Source organism: Pinus tabuliformis, chromosome 5_1 (genome assembly GCF_031772625.1).
Source record: "Pinus tabuliformis cultivar Carrire ecotype Pingquan chromosome 5_1, CPIR1, whole genome shotgun sequence".
Taxonomy (NCBI): Eukaryota; Viridiplantae; Streptophyta; class Pinopsida; order Pinales; family Pinaceae; genus Pinus; species Pinus tabuliformis.
In genome coordinates, this window is record NC_142305.1 from 233741888 (window position 1) to 233754817 (window position 12930).

A 12930-nucleotide genomic window follows, 5' to 3' on the forward strand; every position below is an offset into this window, starting at 1 on the left:
CTATGACGCATGAAGAGGAAGAATTGAAACATGATATATAAAAATTATGGGACCAAGTGCAACAAATTTCGTTCTCACAAAGAGCAACCAATGATGCCATGGATGGCTTAAAATTGGACATGGATGGTATAAAAGGAAACATGGAGGTCTTTAAAGTAGACATGGATGCGATGAATGTCAAGTTGGAATGGTTGACGAAGTTGTTGCAAGAAAGGCTTCTCGATGGTGACAAGGTAATCCATGAAAATCACGATGAGGACAAAATGAGTATGAATAATGATTTTAGAGACTCTAATGTGGGGTTTAAGAACCACCACATTCCAAAGATAGATATGAGGAAGTTTGATGGCAAGGATTCGGTAACATGGATACTACAAATGGATCGATACTTTAATCTACATGATGTGCAACCCTCACAAAAGGTACATATTGCATCTTTATATTTAGAACCCAATTAGTTTGTATGGTATAGATGACTTTGTCTCATAAACCACTTGTCACCTAGTCAATTTTTATGGAGGAAATGACAACACATTATGAAGATACAAAGAGCAACAGGGATACGACGTGATTGAAACAAAAAATCTATGAACAATCAGGAAGATAATCAATCTCCACACCCAACAAAGGAAACTTTCATTGTGTGGAGTACAGGAGTGTGGAGGAAGCACAATAAAAGCTTCCTTCGCACTCCACCCAATGAAATTAACTCAATTAAAAATAAAAGATTAAAACGTGTAACATATTTCGAACTTTAAAATATTAAAACTTATAACATATTTCAAACTTTATAGTAAATAAAACTACAAATATTCAATAATCAAAATAATAAAAGTTGCCATATATTATGTGTTTTCACTGAATTTCTTATTGACCATCATTGTGTTAGTGTTGTATTCTTGGGTGATGTATGCATTCAAAATCCATTTATTTTGTTTCCAATCAGGGGATGTTTCTCCATATTTATCAAGTCAATTACTAATGACATATGTCTAAATAGAATTATATAGCATTGAAAAAGTACCGTAGAAACGTATAGATTTCAAAAGAACCTAGGTCTATGCGGAATAGAAACAAGGATAGGAAGTCTTCCGTCCCTTTGCTGAGGGTGCCACTAAATTTTATTTATGTATGGATTTGAAAATCCTTTATATAAGATACATATTAAATACAAACATGTTGTGAGAAGGTTAAGGTTAGATTAAAATAGACGCTCGATTCCAAATCCATGTAAATGTGGAAGTGTGGAGGTACACGAGTGTGGAGGTGCATGAGTGTGGAGGTGTGGAAAGTGACAATTTTTGAAAACTGGGGAATGGAAGTTGTTTTCACAACAATTGTATAAATTCAACTCCTCCCACACAAATTAAGGTTCCCAACACCTTTGCTTGAATGGATAGGCTTCTTATCCCAACTCTTTCCAATTTGTGACAAGTTCAAAATTTTTCCTTTAGATAATGAAATTAAAAGCTCAAACTCATTAATGGTCTTGTGAAGACTCTGACTAATCTTCATAGGTTATCTGAAAGGAATAACCATGAGAAAATTCACAACAGGTGACATGTTATCAGTAAAAGTTCTAGTTAAAAGTGGACCTACACATACATAGACTACATAATTAATCCCAAAAGCAATGAAACTTTTCAGAGCGGGTGAATGTCGAAGTCTAGAAATTATTACCTAAACAAAGTGCTCAGAAAAATCTCACAAAATATTTTAAATGTGAGAGCTGGCCTTGTACTCCCGAAAAAGCACATGAAAAAAAATATTAACTCATTTAATAGAATCTTAACATCCATGTTAAATATGCATATTTGTCCTCCAATAATTTACATTGACCTCTCCTAAACGTATGCAAAAGGAAGTAACACTAGTTTGGTGGCGTCATGTTTGTAGACTACAAACACAAAATGAGACAAGTTCTTGAATCGTGGGGATAGTGAAGCCAACGCAAAGTGCCAATTGGAAGATAATAACAACATGCATGGAAACACTATGAACGGTGGATGAAGCTTTCATTGTGCAGAGTGTGGAGGAAGCACAATGAAAGCTTCCTCTGCACCTTTGCACTTCGTACAATGAAGTTAACTCAATTAAAAATAAAAGATTAAAACATATATATTTTAAACTTTAAAAGATTAAAACATATAACATATTTCAAACTTTAGAGTAAATAGAACTACAAAGCTTCTATAACCAAAATAATAAAAATTGTTGTACATTATGTGTTTTCATTGTATTTTTTTATCGACCTCCACTGTGTTAGCGTTGTATTCTTGGGAGATATATGCATTTTGAATTCATTGAGTTTGTTAGCAATCGATGACAGTTTCTCGATATTTATCAAGTCAATTACCAATGACATATGTCTAAATAAAATTCTATGTAGCATTGAAAAGGTATTGTAGAAAAGTATAGATTTCAAAAGATCCTCAGTCTAGTCAGAATAGAAAAAAGGATTGGAAGTCTTCCGCGTCTTTACTGAGGGCGCCACTAAATTTTATTTACATATGGATTTGACAATCCTTTCTATAGGATACATATTAAATATGAACACATTGTTAGAAGTGACGACGTTGTAAGAAGGTTAAGTTTAGTCGAAGATAAACAATCAATTCAAAATCCATGAAATTGCGGAAGTGTGGAGGTACTGGAGCGTGGAGGTGTGGAAGGTGACCATTTTTGAAAATCGAGGAATAAAAGTTGTTTCACAACAATGGTATAAATGCCACCCCCCGAACCCCCTCGCTTGTGTGAAAGACTTGGGTAGAGCACTAGAAGTGTTAGGCTAACAATGTCAGTGTTAATGTCAAGTTAACAAAGTTAGTATCAGTGTTAGAGCATTCACCGATGAAATATCCATTTAGAAAATTAGTCTTTTTTATTTATTTTAAAATGATTTCTGAGGTACTAACAAATACCAAAAATAAATTGCCCTACAGCAGGGGAATTATGTCACATCAAGGCTCGCTCAACCAATGATCTGTTTTTGAATGATTAGTTTTTGCTGTGCTAATATCAATTATAGATTTCTATACATATGCTTGCTTATTGCTTCTTGTGCTGAGGTTTCATTAGCTGTTTGTGTATGTAATCAGGTAAATTCCTTAAGTTTAAAATGACATTCATGAGAAAAATAGCTTTAAAAACAAATACTGAATAGCAGACATTCAAAGTACAACAAATCATCAATGAGACACTTTAACACAGTGTTTCGATGAAGGATTTCACCCCTCTTGGGCTACATCTCCTTGGTCCAACTTCCATGGATTAGGCCTCTGTATTATCTCAATGTGGCAAAATGTTATTTTACAAAGCTCTATGGCTCCTAATACATGGACCAATGTGTAAAGAATGTCCAAATTAGCCAAGAACACCTCTTCTTGAGCTCAATTTGGTCGAAAATTGCCTTCTCCATGACTCAGTTAGTCTTTTCCTAGAAAAGTTCTGCTAAATCTGGAATGACTCTAGTTAGTGCGCTAAATTTGGAGGTAGGACCGAAATTAGGGGCACCGCCAAATCCTCCCCAAACTAAACTGAGAGTTAACTAATAGTTAAACTGCACTTACTTAAATTAATTTGGATTAGCACAAACCTTATCCTTAACATCCAGCGGTTTTGGTGGGTTGTTCACATGTGATGGTTAGCATCGCATTAACTGTCGGGTTAATGGTCCATCGGAAGTGCTGACAGTTTGATGTTGCGGTAATCACGTTCACATGGAATATATTAAACCATCGTGGATTAATGGTATGTCAAAGCCGCCTGGTTAACATAAACTGTTTGCAGTTTATAACAAATGCATTCACATGGGGTAGGGTTGGCCTACGGGCTAGCCCTCCCCTAACCACCCAACTCCTAACTGTTACACTTTAAATGCAAGCGGAAAACATATGGGGCAAGGATCACCCCGTAGAGGAGGCGGTTAAGGTGTATGGACTGTGTACCAGAGGTCGTGGGTTCGACCTCGACTTCCACCAAATTTTTGTTGAATTGCACTTTGCTTAGGCCGTTGGGAGGTGCCACGTGGTAGCCTCCAGGCTTGCCACGTGGCATTTTTCCATTGGTCCAAAAATAAAGCAAGCAGATTGCGCCAACACACCACCTGTATAACCCAATAAAGCGATGCCACTTGTCCATATGTGGTTTTTTGTTGACCATATTTGACCATGCCTAGTCACTTGCCACGTCAGCAGTATGAACTACTAACTGTGCAGTGACTGGGCATTTTTTTTGAAAATTTTGCGTGTTTAGCAAAGCGATCAGAACACAATAACTTTCTCATATGAACTCAATTTTCGACGAAATGAGTTGCGTTAGGATCATTTTTCTGAGACGGACAAGATCATTTAGGTTTTTGAGCCATTCTGAGAACTTTGATATTTGAGCTAAATACTAAGCACTTGATTAATCAAGAAAGTAGTGGGAATGAGATTGAGAAGAAACACTTGGATCAGAAAATGCCAAGCATGGCAATCTCCCCACTAGGAGCCTTTTGGACCCCAAAAGATACTATCAATTGTTCAGCAGGTGAGGGTAGAACTCCCTCACCTTCTCGATCTGCAACCATTTTGATTTTGAAGGCTTTTGTCCCTTGAGTCCCACTCCAAGGTATTCAACATCCCCTCTCTTTGAAAGTCCTGATTCTTCTGTCAAGTAGGAGATCTTGCTGAATATCATCTAGATATTCTGGTGAGAAATCATCTATTGATGGCAGCTGAGCATGCTCTCCTTGATCATCAATCAAGGGAGGCTCAAACAATCTCAAATTCTCAACATTAACAATAGAGTATATTTGCATACAAGGAGGCAAATCAAGTTTAAATGCATTGTTACCAATCTTTTCCAAAATTTTAAAAGGACCATAATGGATTGGTTTAAGCTTTTTACCTTCCCCTAGAAGTCTCTCTTTGCTAATATATAACCAAACTTCGTCACCAATTTGAAATTTGTGATCAACTTGGTGTTTTTCATGCCTTTCCTTATAACTGCTTTGACTTTTCTCAAGCTGTTCTTGCATTGTATAATGTATCAACTGAATTTGCTCTATGAACTTCCTTGCCTTATCGATGTCAATGTGACCATCAATGGTGACATATTTCTCAAAGATGAATTCCAATGGCAATCTTGGCAAGTACCCATAACATTCCTCAAATGACGATATGTTTGTGGAAGAATGCTTTGCCCTGTTGTGTGCACGCTGTATGTAATGCAATTGTTCATCCCACAACTTTGTATGTTTGCTGCAATATCCTTTAAGAAGATAAATAATTGTTTTTTTGACCACCTCAGTTTGTCCATCTGTTTGTGGATGAAAAGTTGTACTTTTTTTCAACTTTGTGTCCATCATGTCCCACAAATTCGACCAAAAATTCCCAACAAATCGAGAATATCGATCACTTACAATAGAAGTAGGAAGACCAAAATGAACCCAAATGTTTTGGAAGAAAAGATGAGTTGTTTGTTCAGCTGTAATTTTCTTTTTACATGGTGTTAGTATGCACATCTAGTTGAACCTATCTACAATTACATACAAGTAATCATGACCTTTCCTTTATAGAAATTCTCACTGTAGATCAACAGATTATGCAATATACTAAAACAAAATACAAGATCTACTTCTACAACAAACTTTGCGAAATCTTAATCGAATATGAGAAAGATTAAATAGAACACATATAACTGAGAATGAGAAATCAATCACACGTGAACACAGAAGAATAACCCGAGGAAAGCCTCAGCCTAAAACCCCAACCTTTGTATTATCATACAAGTGGAAATATGTTCAAGTTACAAAAAGAATCACCTCTCAAGCTATCCTTCTCTCTTTGCAATCAAACAATACAACTCACAAAATGAATAGACACTAGATATGCCTTCCCTAAGCCCTCCAAGCCTCCTATTTCCTTGCGAAATTTTTCTTGGGGTCCAATGATGCCACCTGTGTGAATTGGCCTCATCACACTCACTAAACTAAAGAAGTAACTGTGCAATCTCCAAGGAATGAATTTCTTCTGCATGCAAGAGATATTCACAATGGAATATTCCTGCAACTAATAGTACATTGTCCCTCCATCTGATCTCAACTGGGTCTCTTTCTGAACTGACATGCATGAGTTATTCATGAGAGAATATTCAGTTATCTGAAGTGCAGCAGTTACATGCATGCATGCATTAACTAACTGAACTCACAATTAATTCAACAAATTGTTTGAATTAATTTAACTAGACTTGACTCAGTTAACTGAGCCAACTAATTACAACTCATCCTCATCTCTTTAACTCATGGATAAATTCCTCAATCAATGGAGAAATTGTTGCATGTCCCCACATAGACTTCATGTTTGATTTTCTACAACTATTTAACTCAAGATGAATTAATTAATTATTTTACAAACAGATGCTAAGATCAAATTCAAATTTTACTTCTCTATTTTAATTTAGGGTCTAACTAAAATAGGAAGGTATCCCGAAATGCTATTTATAGCAGTGCTAAATTTAGCATTTCTTGTTGCTATTTTTAACACTCCTTCTCAACAAGAAAGGGATTATCAGTAACCCCAATCCTGTCTCTGTGGAACTTGAACTTGCATTTTGACAATGCCTTAGTCAAAATATCTGCATTCTGTTCCTCGGTTGAAACATACAACAACAACATGATCCTCTCGACCACACAGTGTCGAAGATGGTGATACCGGATATCAATGTGTTGAAAATAGCAACAAGAAATTCTAAATATAGAAGTGCTAAATTTAGCACTGCTATAAATAGCATTTTGGGATACCTTCCTATTTTAGTTAGTCCCTGAATTAAAATAGAGAAGTAAAATTCGAATTTGATCTTAGCAGCTGTTTGTAAAATAATTAATTAATTCATCTTGAGTTAATTAGTTGTAGAAAATCAAACATGAAGTCTATGTGGGGACATGCAATAGTTTCTCCATTGATTGAGGAAGTTATCCATCAGTTAAAGAGATAAGGATGAGTTGAAATATTGAGTTGTAATTAGTTGGCTTAGTTAACTGAGTCAAGTCCAGTTAAATTAATTCAAACAGTTTGTTGAATTAATTGTGAGTTCAGTTAGTTAATGCATGCATGCAAGTAACTGCTGCACTTTAGATAACTGAAAATTCTCTCATAAGTTCAAACAGAGACCCAGTTGAGATCAGATGGAGGGACAATACTGTTAGTTGCAGGAATATTCCATTGTGAATATCTCTTGCATGCAGAAGGAATTCATTCCTTGGAGATTGCACAGTTACTTCTTCAGTTTAGTGAGTGTGATGAGGCCAATTCACACAGGTGGCATCATTGGACCCCAAGAAAAACTATGCAATGAAATAGGAGGCTTGGAGGGTTGAGGGAAGGCATATCTAGTGTCTATTCAATCTGTGAGCTGTATAGTTTGATTGCAGAGAGAGAAGGATAGCTTGAGAGTTGATTCTTTTTGTAACTTGAACATATTTCCACTTGTATGATAATATAGAGATTGGGATTTTAGGCTGAGGCTTTCCCCGGGTTATTCTTCTGTGTTCATGTGTGATTGATTTCTCATTCTCAGTTATATATGTTATATTTGATCTTGCTCATATTCGATTAAGCTTCTGCAAAGTTTGTTGTAGAAGTAGATCTTGTATTTTTCTTTAGTATATTGCATAAAATGTTGATCTACAGTGAGAATTTCTACATGGTATCAGAATAAAGGTGATAAAAGCGAAGAACAATATACAAGAAGGGAGAAGTTCGAAGTTTGAAGTTCCTGAATATAGAAATCGAGTTCTTATCACATCTCAATTTCACCAATGGCATTCAATGGTTTAAGACTCGAGTATGCCCTTGATGGTAGCTTGAATTATATAGCCTGGAAGGATCGCATGGAAGTGGTATTAGAGGATAACAGTCTAAAGGAATTCATTGATCAAGAAGTCCCTAGGCCGACTGATGCTACAGAATTGGTGGAATGGAAGAAATGTGTGACTGGAGCAAGGAGAATCCTTTTGGAGGGAGTTCGAGACCACATAGTCTCGAGTATCCATAGGAAGGAGACACTATTTTCGATGTGGAAAACATTGAACGATCTATATCAGAATAGCAGCGATCAGAGGAAGCTGGCGCTAAATGACAAGCTTTGGAAAATCAAGTGTGAAAAGGACGACACGATCTCTACATATCTAAACAAGCTCATCACCTGCAAGGATGAGCTTGGAAGTGTAGGGATCACGACAGCCGATGATGACATGGTGAGTCTTGCACTCCTCGGTCTTCCTAAGAGCTGGCATAGCTACCAAGACTCAGTTAATGGAAGAGAAAGACTGCCAGATTGGGAATGAATTTGGTCGGATCTGATGCAGGAGGAGATAAGAAGAAGCACCAGAGATGGATCCTCATCAAAGCAAGATGATGAGGAAAATCTAGCCTTAGCAAGTAAGGTGAGGAAAGGGAAAGGGAAGGTGTCCCATCCCAAATCCAGTTCTTCCCATGGTGGGAAGAAGTTTGAAAAATCGAAAGTGTGATGCTTTCACTGTCATGAAGTGGGCCATTATGCTATGAATTGTCCAAAGAAGAAATCCAAGAAGGGTTCCTTGAAGAGATTTGATGGTGAGGCACTGGTCTCATAGTTTGAGTTGGATTTCTCGCTTATCGCATGCATGGTTTCATCCATGGTGGGATGTGTGTGGTACCTGGACAGTGGAGCTTCATTCCACATGTCAAGTGACAAGAATCTTTTCAGTACCTTGGAGGAGAAGGATCTCCAAATGTAGATCGAGATGGGCGATGATGGAAAGTATCGTGTTTTAGGTGAAGGTACAATTGTGTTTCAGAGGGAGCATGGAGCTCCCCTCACCCTGACTAATGTAAAGTATGTACTAGTTCTGAAGAAGAATCTTATGTATGTCGCTATGCTAGAAGATAAAGGCTATGATGTAGTCTTTAGTAAAGGAAAGGTATTCCTGAGGCATATCGGTACTGGACAGACCAAGCGAATCGGGATTCAAGTAAAGAATCTCTACAAGTTGGAGGTAGATGATTGTGCTGCATTGAGTTCCAAAGCTAAGATGGTGCAAAGCCAAGATGTTGGCGAGCTATGGCATAGAAGATTAGACCACTTGCACCATGGAGCCCTGAAGATCATGCAGCAGATTTCTACCGGACTTCCCAAGGGAAAATTGGAGCAGACGAATACATGCAAAGGTTGTACCTTGGGTAAGTGTGTGAAATATTCCTTTCCGGATCGAGACAGTAGAGCTAGAGCAATCCTGGAGCGAGTTCACTCAAATGTTTGTGTACCATTCTCTACATCCTCCACCGCTAAACAAAGGTACTATGTTATTTTTATTGATGATTTTTCTCGTAGATGCTGGATCTACTTTATGCAAAAGAAGGATCAGACCTTCTTGAGGTTTTGTGAGTTTAAAGCCTTGGCAGAGAAAGAATCTGGAAAGAAAATGAAAGCCTTGCATAGTGACAATGGTGGAGAGTATGTCTCCCAACAGTTTAAAGACTTCTGCGTTGCAGAAGGAATTAAATGGGAATTGACGGCACCCCATAAATGATAGCAGAATGGGGTGGCCGAAAGGAAGAACAGAACGATTGTGGGAGCAGCTCGAGCGATGTTGCATGACCAAAGCCTACCATTGCATTTGTGTGCTGAGGCATGAAATACAACAATATACTTGTAGAACAGAAGCCCACACTGTATACTAGGAATGGAGACACCTATGGAGGCCTTTTCCGGGAAGCGACCAGATGTGAGTCACTTCTGGATCATCAGTTTACTATCATGTGACCAAAGATGCCCGGAAGAAGCTAGATCCAAAAACTGAGTTGGGAATACTTGTGGGGCACACGGATACACCCCACAACTATCGGGTGTACCTGCCTACCAGTCAGAGGAAAATTGTACGTAAGGATCTGAAGTTTGACGAGCAGAAAGCCATGCGAGTATCACTTGAGAGGGAGCTCAAGTTGCATGCAGAGGAGGAACTTGTGGTTCCTAAGGAGGAGGAGCCTCAGATTGATGCGGAGCAGTTGCATGCAGAGGATCCAGGAGTGGAGACATCCACTCATTTTGAGACTTCCAGAGATGGGTGGAAACGCTCAAGGGAAGTTGACAGGTTGATGCTGGATGTGCGGGAGAATATGGGACAACCATCTTCTCAGTGTAGACAAAGGAGGTCACCCGAGCGGTACACTGTGTACATGGCCCTGGTTGGAGAGTGTGTAGATACCGAACCTTCTTCATTCGAGGAGGCAATGTAGCAACTAGTCTGGGTTAATGCAATGATAGAGGAGTACGACTCTATATTTCAGAATAGTGTGTGGGATGTTGTCCCAAGACCTCAGGGCAAGTCAGTAGTTAGTTCTAGAAGGATTTACAAGGTAAAGCAGGCAACTGATGGCAGTGTTGAGAAACATAAGGCAAGGTTTGTTGCCCGAGGTTTCTCACAGGTCGAGGGGATCAAATACGATGAGACCTTTGCTCCTGTAGCAAGGTACTCATCTATCATATCGATGTTGGCACTATCAGCTCAGATGGATTGGAAGATCAATTAGATGGACGTGAAGACAACATTCCTCAATGGGAAGATTGAGGAGGAGGTGTACATTGAGCAGCCAGAGAGTTTCGAGACCTTCAATCGTGAGTCGCATGTGTGCCGACTCAAGAGGGATTTGTATGGGCTGAAGCAAGCACCCCGTGCTTGGTACACCAGGATCGACAACTATTTCACCAGGTTGGGCTTCACCAAGAGTGAAGCAGATGTAAACCTTTACCACATCATGGTAGAAGGTAAACCATTGATCATTGTTCTTTATGTCGATGATCTGATTTTGACAGGTGATGATCAGCTGATACAGTCTTGCAAGGAGGACCTTGCAAGAGAATTTGAATGAAAGACATGGGTCTTATGCACTACTTTCTAGGCATGGAGGTGTGGCAGAAAGATGGTGAAGTATTTGTGTCTCAAGGAAAGTATGCCAATGATATACTCAGGCGCTTTCACATGGAGAAGTGCAAGCCCATGCAGACTCCTCTAGCTGGGAAATGGAGGAAGGAGGATGCTACTTCAGGTGAACAGTAGCTGCTATTGTTTATCGGCAGCTGGTGGGTTCACTTATGTATCTGGTGAACACACGACCCGACTTATGCTTTGCGGTGAACCAGCTGAGTCAAGCTATGGTTCAGCGTACCCAGCTTTTTTGGAAGGCAACAAAGCATGTGCTTAGATACCTCAGAGGCACATCTCAGTTTAGATTGTGGTACAGACGGATAGAGGGAGTGAAGCTTCAAGGCTTCACAGATGCGGATTGGGTAGGGAGTCCATTAGACCGGAAGAGCAATTTTGGAGGAATCTTCAACCTTGGTTCAGCTGCAGTTTCCTAGTACAGCAGGAAACAGAGGTCAGTTGCACTTATCTCAGCGGAGGCTGAATACATGGATGCTAGTCAGGCTGCATGTGAGGCCATTTGGATGCGGAAAATTCTAGTGGGATTGTTTGGTCTGAGGATGGATCCAACCATGATCTATTGCGATAATCAAAGTTGTATCAAACTCTCTGAGAATCTAGTTTTTCATGACAGGTCCAAGCACATTGATATTCGGTATCACCATCTTCGAGACTGTGTGGTCAAGAGGATCGTGTTGTTGTTGTATGTTTCGACCGAGGAACAGGATGCAAACATTTTGACTAAGGCATTGTCAAAATGCAAGTTCGAGTTCCACAGAGACAGGATTGGGGTTACTGATAATCCCTTTCTTGTTGAGAGGGAGTGTTGAAAATAGCAACAAGAAATGCTAAATATAGAAGTGCTAAATTTAACACTCCTATAAATAGCATTTCGGGATACCTGCCTATTTTAGCTAGTCCCTGAACTAAAATAGAGAAGTAAAATTCGAATTTGATCTTAGCAGTTGTTTGTAAAATAATTAATTAATTCATCTTGAGTTAAATAGTTGTAGAAAATCAAACATGAAGTCTATGTGGGGACATGCAACAATTTCTCCATTGATTGAGGAATTTATCCATTAGTTAAAGAGATAAGGATGAGTTGTAATTAGTTGGATTAATTAACTGAGTCAAGTCCAGTTAGATTAATTCAAACAGTTTGTTGAATTAGTTGTGAGTTCAGTTAGTTAATGCATGCATGCATGTAACTGCTGCACTTTAGATAACTGAATATTCTCTCATAAATAACTCATGCATTTCAGTTCAGACAGAGACCCAGTTGAGATAAGATGGAGGGACAGTGTACTATTAGTTGCAAGAATATTCCATTGTGAATATCTCTTGCATGCAGAAGGAATTCATTCCTTGGAGATTGCAAAATTACTTCTTCAATTTAGTGAGTGTGATGAGGCCAATTCACATAGGTGGCAACATTGGACCCAAGGAAATACTGCGCAAGGAAATAGGAGGCTTAGAGGGCTGAGGGAAGGCATATCTAGTGTCTATTCAGTCTGTGAGCTGTATTGTTTGATTGCAGAGAGAGCAGGATAACTTGAGAGCTTATTCCTTTTGTAACATGAACATATTTCCACTTGTATGATAATACAGAGATTGGGGTTTTAGGCTGAGGCTTTCCCCATGGTATTCTTCTGTGTTCATGTGTGATTGATTTCTCATTCTCAGTTATATGTTTTCTATTTGATCTTGCTCATATTCGATTAAGCTTCCACAAAGTTTGTTGTAGAAGTAGATCTTGTATTTTGCTTTAGTATATTTCATAATCTGTTGATCTACAGTGAGAATTTCTACACAATTTTCTTGGACCTGTCATGAAAAACTGGATTCTCATAGAGTTTGATACAACTTTGATTATCGCAGTAGATCACAGTTGGATCCATCCTTTGACCAAACAATCCCACTAGGATCTTCTACATCTAAATGGCCTCACATGCAACCTGACTAGCAGCCATGTATTCATCCTCTAC

General features: G+C 38.7%; 1 pseudogene; it reads left to right on the top strand.

Moving 5' to 3' along the window:
* LOC149164266 (chaperone protein ClpC1, chloroplastic pseudogene) overlaps positions 1–12545 on the top strand; it is a 48586-nt pseudogene extending 36041 nt beyond the window's left edge.
* The last annotated feature ends 385 nt before the right edge of the window (positions 12546–12930 follow it).